General features: G+C 39.1%; 1 protein-coding gene across 22 annotated transcripts in view; it reads right to left on the bottom strand.

Annotated features, from left to right (window-relative positions):
* The window catches only part of KDM4C (lysine demethylase 4C), a 345,084-nt gene that overhangs the window by 186,083 nt on the left and 144,764 nt on the right, over positions 1-14,237 (bottom strand). The window lies entirely within an intron of this gene.

Genomic DNA, 14,237 nt, shown 5'->3' on the forward strand with positions numbered 1-14,237 from the left:
AAGAGGTAGCAAAGGAGGGAGGGAGCACCTTTTAAAGCAAGCACCTTTCAGACAACAGAACACTTTGCAAAACACGTTTCAGCCAAGCCAAGCCAAAACCATTTTGGGGAAAAAAGGGGCAAGCAAAGGAGGGAGGGAACACCTTTTAAAGCAAGCACCTTTCAGACAAGAGAACAGTTTGCAAAACACGTTTCAGCCAAGCCCATTTTGGGAACAAAAAGGGGCAGCAAAGGAGGGAGGGAGCACCTTTTAAAGCAAGCACCTTTCAGAAAACAGAACACTTTGCAAAACACGTTTCAGCCAAGCCAAGCCAAGCCCGTTTTGGGAAAAAAAGGGGCAAGCAAAGGAGGGAGGGAACACCTTTTAAACCAAGCAACTTTCAGACAACAGAACAGTTTGCAAAGAACTTTTCCAAACAAGCCAAGCCTTAACCCCCCCACACACACACACACACACAGCAAGGCACAGAATCCAGCAACCATTCCTCCAGCACAAAAATGCCTGCCTTCCAGAACAAACACCACATCTCTCTCTGCCTAGAAAAGTCCTCCCAGTCTTGGTCTTTCCTTCCCACTCCCCCGTGCCAGTCTCTCCTACCTTTGAGCCGGTCTCTTGCCTCAATTTGGAACTGGCTGCCAGGGTGACTTTGCTATGGCGGCGGCCAGATTCCTTGCCAGGTGCAGGTGAGGGGAGAGAGAAGAGACGGCAGGGGAGGGGAGGAAAGTCAGGCAAGGCATTGGTGGCCATGGAGCGAAAGGGGCTCCCTGCAACCGTGGACGGCCAGATTCCTTGCCGGGAGCAGAGAGGCAAAGCATGTGGGAGCTTAAGGAGGGGAGCCAGCCTGGGGAAAAAGCCCGGCAGAGAGGAAAAGCACGTGGGAGCGGAGGGAGGGGAGCCAGCCTGGGGGAAAAGCCTGGCAGAGAGGAAAAGCACGTGGGAGCAGAGGGAGGGGAGCCAGCCTGGGGGAAAAGCCCAGCAGAGAGGAAAAGCACGTGGGAGCGGAGGGAGGGGAGCCTACCTGGGGGAAAAGCCCGGCAGAGAGGAAAAGCATGTGGGAGCGGAGGGAGGGGAGCCAGCCTGGAGGAAAAGCCCGGCAGAGAGGCAAAGCTTGTTGGAGTGAAGGGAGAGGAGCCCCCTGGGGAGGGCCTCTGCCCCATGCCGCCGCAGGAACAGGTGAGGGGGAGAGAGCAGATGGCAGGGGTGGGGTGTGGCTGTGCGGGGAGGGCCTGCCCAAGCACGGAGAAGCGTTGGCCAGAGCAGAGAGGCAAAGCTTGGCAGGGGTGTGTAACTCGAAATAAAGTTCGTAGGTCGAGGAAATATTTTCCTCTCAGAGCGGTTCGTAAGTTGAAAAGTACGCAACTCGGGCCATTCGTAAGTAGAGACCCCACTGTACTTTTTAAAATAGTTACAAACATTAAAAAGTGACTATAAGAAGCTAAGTGTATTCAGATGTTTGGAATTAAGGAGAAGTCAGTGAATAATGTGAATTTAATCCACGGAGTTGTTGCTGTTTTTGCATTTCTATATACAACACACAGAACATTTATTTATTTATTTATTTTTGATTGATTTATTTGATTTATATCCCGCCCATCTGGTCTGGTCAACCATTCAAATAATGCCAAATTATTTTTCAATCCTAAAAAGGTTATCATAACTTTGAAATTACATACATAGTCTGAGATACAAATAGAAATAGATTAATTTATGGAATTCTCTGAGGATCAAATGCCTAACTTCCTCACTATAGGGCCAGTGACATCAAGCTATCAGATTTCAAATTTATTATTTAAATTTATTTATTTAAAATATTTTTCTCCCGCCTTTGTCACCCAAAACATTAAAATGTTACTCCTTTTAATAAGGTAACATTCTTCTCCTGTCTTCCTGCCTTCCAAATGTTTTGGACTGCAACTTCTATTAGCTCTACTAGCATGGACACTAATCAGGAATGTGGAGACTCGTAGTCCGAAACATTTGAAGGGCTCAGATCGCTCTCTGTCGCATTTCTCTCTCCCATCCACCCTACCACATACATATTAACATATCAGATTAACTTTTTGTCTAGGAAGATTTTGAATTTCAAAGTTCACCCTGCAATATTATCCAACAAAGATTTAAAGTATTCCAAATATGCAGCATTATACATTGATTATACAAACAGACAAGAAGCAGCACGAGCCCAAGATATTTTAGGTTCTGAGAAAAAGCAGCAAAATGCACACCCAACCACTCAACTCAAAGCACATTGCTATTTTGGTGCCTAAGGCAGAAAATCATATGCACATCTCCCCAACTTTTTAACAGCTGCATCAACTCTTCCTGACAGAGAGTCCAAACAGAACACACTCATTATAGGAGATGCCCAGAATCCTTACACTGCTAGAATGAAAAAAAATCAAGAAGCATTCATTCAATGTACAGTGGTGCCTCGCTAGACAATTGCCCCGCGGATGAAAAACCCGCAAGATGATTGGTTTTTGTGAACACAATAGTGCCTCGCAAGACTTTTTTTCTATGACCATGCCTCGCAAGATTTTTTTTGAGACCAATGCTTTGCAAGACTTTTTTTTTAGACCGATACTTCGCAATACTTTTTTTTTTAGACTGATGCATAGGGAACCTCGCAAGATAATTTTATCACAAGACGACGATTTTCACCGAACGAATTAAAATAGTCTTGCAAGGCACCACTGTACAAAACATCTAATCCATAGCTCTATCAATACTTAACAAATACCTATCTATGTGCATAGTGTGCTTTTTAAAAAGAAAACTCAAATTTAATTCAGTCATGCTTGTTCAGGAAAGTCTTACTGACTTTAAGTTCAATGGTTTCCACTCCTAGGTAAAGCTAAACAGGCTTTACCTAGCCTGTTTACCTTATTATTATTTCCAAAATCAAAATGCTTCTCCTTCACCATGCATTATAATACTAATTCATGCTTCAGATTCCTGAGTGTTTTGCACACTTAAGGAGAGGACAGCAGTAGCAAAGCCAATTTTGTCAAGGGCAGGTGACAATTAGCATCATATTATAGAGAAAATAGATGCTACAGAAGTGGCTCAAAGATAATGAAAATGTGTTTGTATCAGCATCTGATCATTTTTACAAACACTGATCAAAATCCTATTGCATAGTTAAAGCCTGTGGAGGGCAAATACCATAAACTCACAGTGATTTTCACTGCCAATTAACAAGCTCCCACTTGAATATTCAAATGCACACTGACCCACTGGACTGGAATTTCCTTCCACCTTTAAATCTCTTTAAATTCAAGGTATAGTGACAGGCAAGCATGAGAAACAATTGCTTAAGAGATAGCTTAAGAGATTACAGTATTTGCTGTGAGACTTCAAATCTTCCTGCCATTTGAGAAAGGATTAATACCTAAGCCACTGTTAATTTATTGATGAAATACATTCCTTGTGAAATAATATCTAGAGGTGACAGTACTCTTCAAAAAAAGAGAAACTTTTCTAATAAACTTACAATATAAATATAACCTATTTTTATCACTTTACTGCTATGAGGACAATACACAGAACAATGAAGAGCCATAGTTTAAAACAGTGGTTCTTAACCTTTTTGAAGGAAACGCCCCCTTGAGCCATTGAGGAAGTTATCATCGCCCCCCCCTCCCCGCGGTGATGATATCTTTTTTTAAATTTATTTATTTATTTATTTATTTATTTATTTATTTATTTATTTATTTATTTATTTATTTGAGACACTTAAATCCGATGACACCTGAAAACAAAATTCAATTCCAAGAAAATGAAATGCCCCCAAAAAGTAACATTTAATGATTTAGTTGCAAGCGAATTTTAAGACAGAAAAAGAAATATAAAAAAGCATAAAAACAAACCGCAATGCAGGAACTAAAAATTTCAAGACGAAAACTCTGAAACTAAATTAGGATTGGAGGAAAATATATATTCATGCACATTGTAAAAAGGTTGCAGCCATCTTCACAGGTTTAGCTTGCTCCAGTGCCCCCCTACCACCCCCCTTCTGCTCCAGCGCCCCCCTGCCGCCCCTTTTCGTTCTACTGCCCCCCTGAAAAATGAAATCGCCCCCTGGGGGGCATTATCGCCCACGTTAAGAACCACTGGTTTAAAATGCAGATTTAAATTTAAAAAAAACACTGAAAATATAGATATATCACTTCGCAAATTATAGCAGTTCCTATGTTAAACATAACCAATTTTAGACTTGTACTAAAATTTTATCTCAACCAAAAATGCTTGTAGAAAAATACTGTATGTCTAAGTGTTTGCTTACTCAAAATAGGAAGGATGAACACTGCACATCAAGCAGAGCACACAACAGCATTTTGTGGAACATTTTCAGAAATGAACACTGTTGTATGGAATGAATATGGTACAAAATTATTATAATGTAATGCAGACAGGGACTCATAATATATACCTAAAGACACTGAGCCACACCTACAATAACATAAGTGGCCCAATAAGATTAATGGCACATACAAAAATATTGAAAAATCTACTTGGAAAGCAATAAATAACAAATATGATATAAATACAATAGTCTATACAGCATAAGTGATCTGGCAATAGTAGTCCTAGGGCAAAGTATGAAGAAACATAATAATTACTGCTCAGTGGACATCCAGGGAATGTCCTGTTCCTTATACAATCTTCTTCTGATTCTGATCCTTACACAGTGGGACTCCAGTGTGGTATAATATATAGAGAAAAAGGCTGGGCTCAGAAGAACTATAAAAGTGGTATATTACCTGTCTGGTCACTGTTCATCTACTGGAGTGCACCAAAGAATTTCAGATCAGCCTATACTTTATATCCTACATGAAAAGCTATGGGTTGTTCTGAAAGAAGGTGTAACTCAGCACTAGAGATGGGGGAACTGTTTTCGTCCATGAAGACGAATCCCACCATCACAGGTGGCCGGCCCAATTACCTCCCGTCAGTTCATTTACTGCACGGCACACAGTGTGCATGGCTGGCATCATCACAGTGTGCATTGCCCGGCCAGGAGAGAAACAGTGGCTTCCCATAGGCAAAGGTGTCAGACAAGGGTACATTTTATCTCTTTATCTGTTCAACCTGTATGCAGAACATACCATACAGAAAACTGGATTAGATTCAGTTGAAGGAGAAGTGAAAACTGGTGGAAGAAATAGTAATAATTTAAGATATGCATATGACATCATCTTATTGGCAGAAAGAAGCAATGGCTTGACAACTTTAGTGAAAGTGAACTAAGGTAGTGCCAAAGCAGAATTGCAATTGAACACTAAGAAGACAAAAATAATTTACTACAGAAGAACTGTAGTCAAAATTATTGACTACAGAAGAACGGTATAAAAGTAATAAAAAAAACCTGAACTGCAAGGAGAACAAACCTATCAATTTTGAAGGAAATCAACCCTGAATACTCACGGGAAGGACAGATCCTGAAGCTGAGGCTCCAATACTTTGGCCACCTCATGAGAAGAGAAAACTCCTTGAAAAGACCCTGATGTTGGGAAAGTGTGAAGGCAAGAGGAGAAGGGGAGGACAGAGGACGAGATGGTTGGACAGCGTCATCGAAGTGACCAACATGAATTTGACCCAACTCTGGGAGGCAGTGGAAGACAGGAGGGCCTGGTGTGCTCTGGTCCATGGGGTCACGAAGAGTTGGACACAACTAAACAACAACAACAGAAGAACTACACAAAATTAACGTTGACAATGAAGAAATGGGTATTGTTAAAGCTTTTGTATACATTGCCCAAATCATCAGTTCAAATGGAAATTGCAACAGACTCACAAGACTGTGACTTGGAAGGGCAGCAATGAAGAAATTAGAAAAGAGAATGTAAGGATGTGTCACTAGAGACCAAGGTCAAGAAAACCCACACTATTGTATATCCAATTACTGTGTGAAAACTGTGACAGTGAAGAAAGCTGAAGGGAAAAACGGATTCATTTGAAACACTGTGCTGGAGGAGAGCTTTCTGGACTACCAGAAAAACGAACAGGCGGGTCCTAAAGCAAATTAAACCTGAACTATCTCTGAAGGCAAAAATGTTGAAACTTATGCTGCTCTACTTTGGGCACAACATTAAAATGCAAGATTCAATGGAAAAGACAATAAAAGTTGAAGGCAGGAGGAAGGAGGAAGAACAAATATGAGATGGATTGAGTCCATCAAGGAACTCGCAGGCTTGAGTTTATAAGAGCTGAGCAGGATTGTTGATGACAGGACATTTTGGAGAGTGGTTATTTTTAGTGCCACTGTACGTCAGAGGCAAACTGACAGCAAATAACAGCAACACTGTTCATCAACTTCTGTACTCATACTAACTTTGCCCTGGGATTGTATACAGATTATTTCTGTTGTTTTATTTGTGGTGAGTATAGAGATACTACTCAGTTTGAGGTTTTGCACAAAAAAGTTCCTTGTGTGACTCTTTGGCCTGGATACTCAACCTTTCATTTATCTTTTACTATACTTGTAGAAGAATTTTGTTTTTGGAGCATTCTGAAAAATTTCAAATAATTTTGTTAATCATGGTTATCACTATAAAGATGAAAAAGAGACAATTAGGAAAGATTTACTGTTAAAATTTGAAAATCTATTACATATTTAGGTATAAATATTTGAAGGAATTTAGAATGTTTTAAAGAGGAAAACTTTAATAAATTGAACCAAGAAATTAAAAATAATTTAGATTATTTTAGAAAAGTCAGATTTTCATGGTTTGATAGAATAGCAGTATTTAAGACATAGATTTTTACCCAAGATAAACTTTTTATTTATTATGTTACCGATAAACAAAACTGAAGAGTTGAAAGATTGGCAAAATTCAATTAATAAATTTTGTAACTGAGATAAAAAAGCAAGAAGAGATGGTATAAAACAAAAAAAAACTAGGAGGGTTAGGCCAGATTTACACTATATAGCTAACCAAATGAGATATACTGTACATTTGATATTGTATCTCAGTCTAATAATTTAATATGGTTAAGTATGGTATTAAAGGAATTTTGTGAGAATTCTGAAAATGTTTTTATACACCATATTAGGAGTACTGTTAAAAAAAACTGAAAAACATTTTTTCAAAATATGTTTTTAATTTGGAATAGGTATAGAACATTATTTATTCCATTACTTTCCCCATTATATCCAGTGGTAGAATTGGAGAAATTTCCAGGAAATTTGAAATGAAATATGGATAATTATTAAGAAAGAAACAAGTTATTAAGATAAAAGATTAGTTTAAAAAGATGGGGAATAAAGAACAAATAAAAGAAGTATTAGGAATGGAGATATTATCTTGGTTTTATTCAGTTACAGCAATGGACTAAAAACTGGATTAAAAGAAATGGTAAATGCATCGGTTTTGTGACAGCTGAAGAACAAAAAGGTAGATCAAAATAAGATAATGAAAGGGATAAATAAAATCTACAAGATATGGATAGAAGCAGACAACCAACAAGATTTTCTTAAAATATTATGGAACATGATTTGGGAGTGGAAATAAGTACAGTGGTGCCTCGCTTAACGGGCGCTCTGTTTAGCGATGAAACCGCATAGCGATGAACTTTTTGCGATCGCAATGAGATGTTTCCTATGCAGTTTTTTCAATGATTGGTTCCCTGTTTCGCTTACCGATCATCGCAAAGCGATGATTTTTTAACAGCTGATCGGCGGTTCCAAAATGTCCGCCGGGTAAAAAAAAATGTCCGCCCGCTGTGTTTTCGCGCCGATTCCTCACTTTAGAGGCAGCGAAAATGGCCACCATATGGAGGATCTTTGCTTTAAGGTCAGTTTTTTGCCCATAGGAACACATTAAACAGGTTTTAATGTGTTTCTATGGGCTTTTTAAAATCGCATAGCGATGAAATCGCTTACCAGCGATTTTTGCTGCATGGATTAACGTCGCTATGCGAGGCACCACTGTATTGAGGTATGGAATAATGTATGAAATACAAGAATACTGAAGTCTATGTCTCTACAGATGAAGGATTTTTTTTAATATATATAAATTAGTTTGGAGATGGTATTTAATTCTGATAAAATTAAATCAAATACATATTAACTATTCTAATTTGTGTTGAAGAAGATACCAAGAAAACAGGTATTTATTTTCATTTGTGGTGGGAATGTAAGAATATTTTGAAATTTTGGCAGTGGGCTTTCAAGGAAATAAATGAAATAATTAAGTCCAATATAGAAGTTAGTCATAAAATAGCACTTTTATCAATATTTGACAAGGAGCAATGAAATGGGCCCCAAAAGTTTAATTTGAAATTTATTAATAGCACAATATTAATAGTATCAGAATTTGAAAGTAAAGCATGATTTTCAATTACATGAATGGTATAAATATTTTTGGAATATAGATATTAATGATAAGTCAACATGTAATAAGGGTTTGATAAATTAGAATATTTTATAGACATTTGGGATGAATTTATTGATTTTGCATTAATAAAGTGGTGCATGTTCACAAGTATCAATACAATTTTGGAAGGGTGATGGGATTCCCTAAAAGAAGGAAAAATTTGTTATAGCTTCAAATGGTCTCAGAGGGGGATTTTGTTTAATTTTATTGTTTGTGTTTTTTATGTTGTTTTGTGTTAAACCTTTAAGCTATATTTTCATTTTCACTTTCGTTTTCATATTTGTTTTGTTTTTAATTAATAAAAAATAATTTAAAATGAATTTTGTTATTAACTATAGAAATAGCTAGGGGCCATCATCTATTCAAACATAAATTCTGTTCCTTAGGTTATACAACAATTTTTCAGAAATAAAACATTTCCAATTTCACTCTGAAGGTCCTGAAACTCTTGTGGATTCCTTTTGTCATTGGGAAATTCGTGGGATTGCAAGATGGAAGGGAGTTTTTAATTAATAAAAGTCAGCAGCATTTGTAAAGTCATCCTGGTTATGGCAATTTCTGGTAATTAAAAACTTCCCTGATCCCATAGCCCCCAACAGCTTTTCCGTGATGAAAGGGATTCCACAGGCGCCTCCAAACCTCCTGAGGGGAATCAAAAATGTTCTGAAAAATCCCTGAGGCCAAATTACAAACAGAATTTCAGCTATGGTCTCAGGACATGCCATGTAGACATGTTCAGAAGCACCATTGTTTCTTCCATTATCATGCATAGAACTGCTGCTGCTAATGCTGCAATTTACACACCGCCCTTTCAGTTAACCACAGAGTTTGTAAATTTTCCATCTTTCTCTTTCTGACACACAAACACACAACATTTTGCCTAGCTACCCTTGTCTATATTAATTCTCCTCCAGAGAAATACAGAGTAAACAGGTTGCACAATATATTTAGACACTGATGTTTTAAAGTGAATTAGATCTGCAGAATTCTTTATGTAATTCTTCTAGGTATAAACAATAATACAGGGCTAAGCTCAAGGCAACCAAAATACAGACTCTGAAACCACAAAATACTACTTAAGCCTTAAAAGGAGCATTCAGTCATTGCTAAAAGTGCAAAGACCCTCTGGTTACGAATACCTTTAGCTCAAGCCACAAGTTTTTGTAACAGCCTATCAATTACAAAGGCTACATCCTGATAAACCTCTTGTTACATGGTCTGTAATGGAGGTGGTTACACGTCCCATATACTTACAGAATGAATGTTCCACTGGCGCTGCTTGTACATGAAAATGACTTAAAGCATGCTGCCAAAACAGCCATTCTTCCCTCACAGTACCAGACAGTGATCTATTTCCACACTGATCTTCTATGAACTTGCAGTTGCTGCTGCAGAAACATTTGATATCAGTTACCCATTTCTGCAGCTTTCAATAAAGCAAGTATTTTTCTAGTAAAAAGATCTGAAAGTGCACCCTGTTCACCAATCATTTAAAAAAAGGAATAAAACAGCGGAAGTTGACATGAGATTGCCATTCGTGATTTTAACTCTATACAACAGGAGGAGGGGAATATCATTTTACAATGAAGTACCGATAGAAAATTAAAATAATTAGAAAGTGCAATTGTTAATATGTCATCCCATTCTACTGTTTCTATTACAGTGGTGCCTCGCTTAACGAGCGCCCCGTACAGCGATGAATTCGCATAGCGATCCCTTTTCCAGGATCGCTAATGCGAAGGCATCGCATCGGCCCCAATGGGCGAAATTCGCATAGCGAAGATCAGTAAGCGTTTTGCTTACCGACCTTCGCTTTGCGACCCGCGGATCAGCTGTTCAACGGGTCCAAAATGGCCACCGGAACACCCGAAATGGCCGCGGGCAGCGTTTTCGCGCCCTTGGTAAGCGAGGGGAGGGTGCAAAAACGCTGTGCGCGGCCATTTCGGGTGTTCCGGCGGCCATTTTGGACCCACCGAACAGCTGATCCGCGGTCTCGCTGCGGCCGAAATGGCCGCCCGCAGCGTTTTTGCGCCCTCCCCTCGCTTACTGAGGGCGCGAAAATGGCTGCCGGATCCAGAAAACATCGCTGTACGGTGAGTTTTCTGCCAATTTGGAATGCATTAAACGATGTTTAATGCATTCCAATGGCTTTTTTTGATCCGTACAGCGATGTTTTCGCATAGCGAAGGTTAATCCGGAACGGATTAACCTTGCTATGTGAGGCACCACTGTATATATTTTTTCATCAGTGAAACCACTTAGACATACAGTTCTGCAGCAATTAAAAATTACAAATTTATGTAGAACTATGGCAGTAAATGATAACAGTTTGTTTAGACCATCAGTGTTTCATGAGGATTCAATAAAGGAAACACATCCACTTATGCCACTATCCTTGTTAATGGCATGCACCAGAACATTTCCCAGTTAAGTGAAGAGAGAGCAAGCCAGTAGGCATTAAGGTTTTGGTGTGTGATTTTCCCTTTTGTTTTCTTAGACTTCCCAGATCTAGGGAAGGTGATGCAGTCCACAGCAGAATGCCTCTCCTCTGTTAGTAATTTGGGACCTCGGTTCATTTGCAAAAGATGAAGGAGGAAGGAGGTCAAGGCAGCTACTGAATTTAAGCCATTTTTGAATACCAAGTAACCTCTCCCCTTGGCTTTTCATGGAAGCTGGGAAGGAAAAGAAGCTTTACAGTATCTATAGAGTTCTTTTTCTAGAGGACTTCGACCTACTTTGATTGTAGGAGGAAGAATGAAGCTTGGGATGAGATAGCTTTGATGACTTGTAAGAGAGTGATTTTGAGTAGCACTAAGATAAAATCAGTATGTACTACTGCTTTGATTGTAGGAGCAAGGAGAAAATTTGGGACAAAGATGGCCTTGATGACTCACAGAAAGCTATTGAGCCTGTAGTGTCTTTGCTGTGTATGGGACAGTGACACTTCACGAATGATCACTTCGATGTTTTGCTTTTGTCTTCAGCAGCAATTTATTCTGATCCGATCTATTGTTTGTTTTTTTCACTAAAGCGCACCTATTCATTAAATGGAAGGTCTTCAATTGTAAACTGCGTATTTCATGTACAATACACCACACCTGCTACAGCTTGGGCATAGAATCCACAGTAGGCCAAGCTACATAGATTTGCTGTCCCACCAGACAATGTGCTTCTGCTTAAAAGATCATGGCTATATTTCACTGATCCCCTCACAGACTGTTCAGCAGGTGGATTACCTTTTCCCAGAAGTATTGTTGACAACAACAGCATACATACTTTGTAACTTGCAATAAAGAGGAAGAAGGCTGCAGATGAATATAGTCTCTTATCTGGAAGTCAATGTTCTGCCTTTAAAATTTTTGTTCTGTACTGCATCTATGGTTACAGAGTTTGGGACAAGATATTTAAACAGTAAGTTGCAATTCTATTGTATCTGGTGGGGGTGGTCTATCTTTCTGGAGGTTGATGGCACGGAGGATGGCATCTGACATTTTGTTTAATACAGTGGTACCTCAACTTGCGAACATCCTTACATACGAACGATTTGAGTTACAAATGGATCCGTTCGCAAAAAGTTGCTTCGACTTGCGAACCGGAAAAAAAAACGTGTGGAGGTGGGGAAAGTGGGGAATTTAAACTTTCAGTTGACCATTGGCCAGCGAAGAGGCTGCTTGTGTGCTACAATCCCAGTGGTTAAGTGAGTGGATAGGGAGATAGGGAGACAGTCTGGTTGCCTGGTACAGTATTGCCTGGTATTGCCTGGTACAGTACACTGCCTGTACAGTATGGACTGTATTTTTTGGCTTTTTTAATTTTTTTATTTTTGACCTTTTTTAAAGCAGGGCGACTGCCTGCTCTGGGTGAGTACAATTTACTGTACTGTACAGGTTTTTTTGCAGCTTGGTGGGGGTTAGGGCTAGGTGGGGGGGTTATGTTTCTGTGCCCTGATGGGTCTTGCAGTGTAGATTTAAAATGTGAAAAGTAGACTGTAATGTACTGTATTAAATTAAAATTAAATGTGAAAATTAGACTGTAATTTTAAAATGTAAAATTTATTTTTGTGATGAAAAGTTCTGTGCTGGAATGGTTGCTGATTGTTGGATGCAAGAAGGCTATAAAATGGATTTAGACTCAATTATCCCCCCCCCCCCATGCTCTCTTTTTCTGATGAAGAGTTCTATTCTGGAATGGTTGCTGATTGTTGGATGCAAGCAGGCTATAAAATGGATTTAGACTTAATTTCCTCCCCCCCTGCTCTCTTTTTGTAATGAAGAGTTCTGTGATGGAATGGTTGCTGATTGCTAGATGCAAGCAGGCAGTAAAATGGAATTTAGACTCAATTTCCCCCCCCCCCATTATCTCTTTTTCTGATAAAGAGTTCTGTGCTGGTATGGTTGCTGATTGTTGGATGCAAGCAGGCTGTAAAATGGAATTTAGACTCAATTCCCCCCCCTCTCTTTTTGTAGTAGAGTGCGTAGTGGTAGAGTGCGGATTAACCAGCTTTGCATTAGTTTCTATGGGGAACTAATGCCTCTACCTAAGAACGAAAAACAGCAGATACAGATTAAATGGTTTTCAATGCATTCCTATGGGAAATGGTGCTTCAACTTAAGAACATTTCGACTTAAGAACACAGTCCCAATACGGATTAAGTTCTTAAGTTGAGGTACCACTGTAACAGGTAAAAGCAAACTTAATTTGTTAATAACTTCACCTGTGTTTACATGTCCAGTTCCAAGGCAGAAGCCATCCTAGATATTTAGTTTTGAAAAGACCATACATCTTATGTTGATGACAGAGCACTGATACCTGATATCTGAGCATGCATTGAAGCTGTGGTCATCTTCTGTTTAGAAGAGGAAGATGAACCAGACATACAGTCATCAGATTCATAGGAGTCATGACATAAAGATGGTGAATCTTTTCGTGCTTTCTGTGATTTTCTGATTTCTTTGAATATTTCTTGATATGCATCGGAAGTGAAGAACTTAGCACTAATGCGGTAAGTATGGTTGAGTGTGATACTATAAGCTGAGAAGCACTGACAAAAATGCACATAGTACTAACCCTGATGTTGAACATGGTATCATTCTTACATTTTCTGAGAAAGGTACTGTGAGATATGAGATCTCAATTGTAACACATTTGGGTCCATGAATACAGTCATGGTCAGGACAATCAGTAGGGAAATCTGAGATATGGAAAACTGAATGGTTGCTATCAGTGACAGGGTGGTTGCGTCAGTAGTGAGAAAATGGGAGTTTTCACTGCAATGACAACTGCTGCAATGATGGAATCTACAAGACAGACTGCCATTGAAGTAGTATGTGGAAGTCGATATCATGGCAATGGAGTCCAGTGCAAACATCAATACATTTCCCAATTGTGCTGGGATCAGACTTGTCAGTATGAGAAATGAGAAGACTGCTGTTACAGGAAGAATGGATTCAGACTCCCAGGCAGAATATCAAGATGGAAACTGATGGGTATAATAAGAGCTGGACACATTTTTATCAGATCATGATCTCGATTGGTACTGGTGAAACTTAACTGGTGTTACTCAACCTCTGTATGCTAGCTTTTTGCTTTTTTTTTTTTTTTGCTTTTTTTCCCATCTGTGGCAATCTCTCCAAAATTTCTCCTCCAAGGAAAGTATTATTGTGATAAAGGACCTTGCTGATGTTGTGCATAAGCTAGTGATCCACAGAAGGTAACTGGAGAATAGTTACCTAGGAAACTGCACCAATATTCTATCAGAAATTGGTGATGAGCAGTGAGGTCACACTTCTAAAACCAGAAGACAAAACTGAATACAGTCTGATTGTTGTGCCATGGCTGAATGAGCAGAAGAGCATTCTC

The sequence above is a fragment of the Pogona vitticeps genome, chromosome 2, assembly GCF_051106095.1.
Source record: "Pogona vitticeps strain Pit_001003342236 chromosome 2, PviZW2.1, whole genome shotgun sequence".
In the NCBI taxonomy this organism is placed as follows: Eukaryota; Metazoa; Chordata; class Lepidosauria; order Squamata; family Agamidae; genus Pogona; species Pogona vitticeps.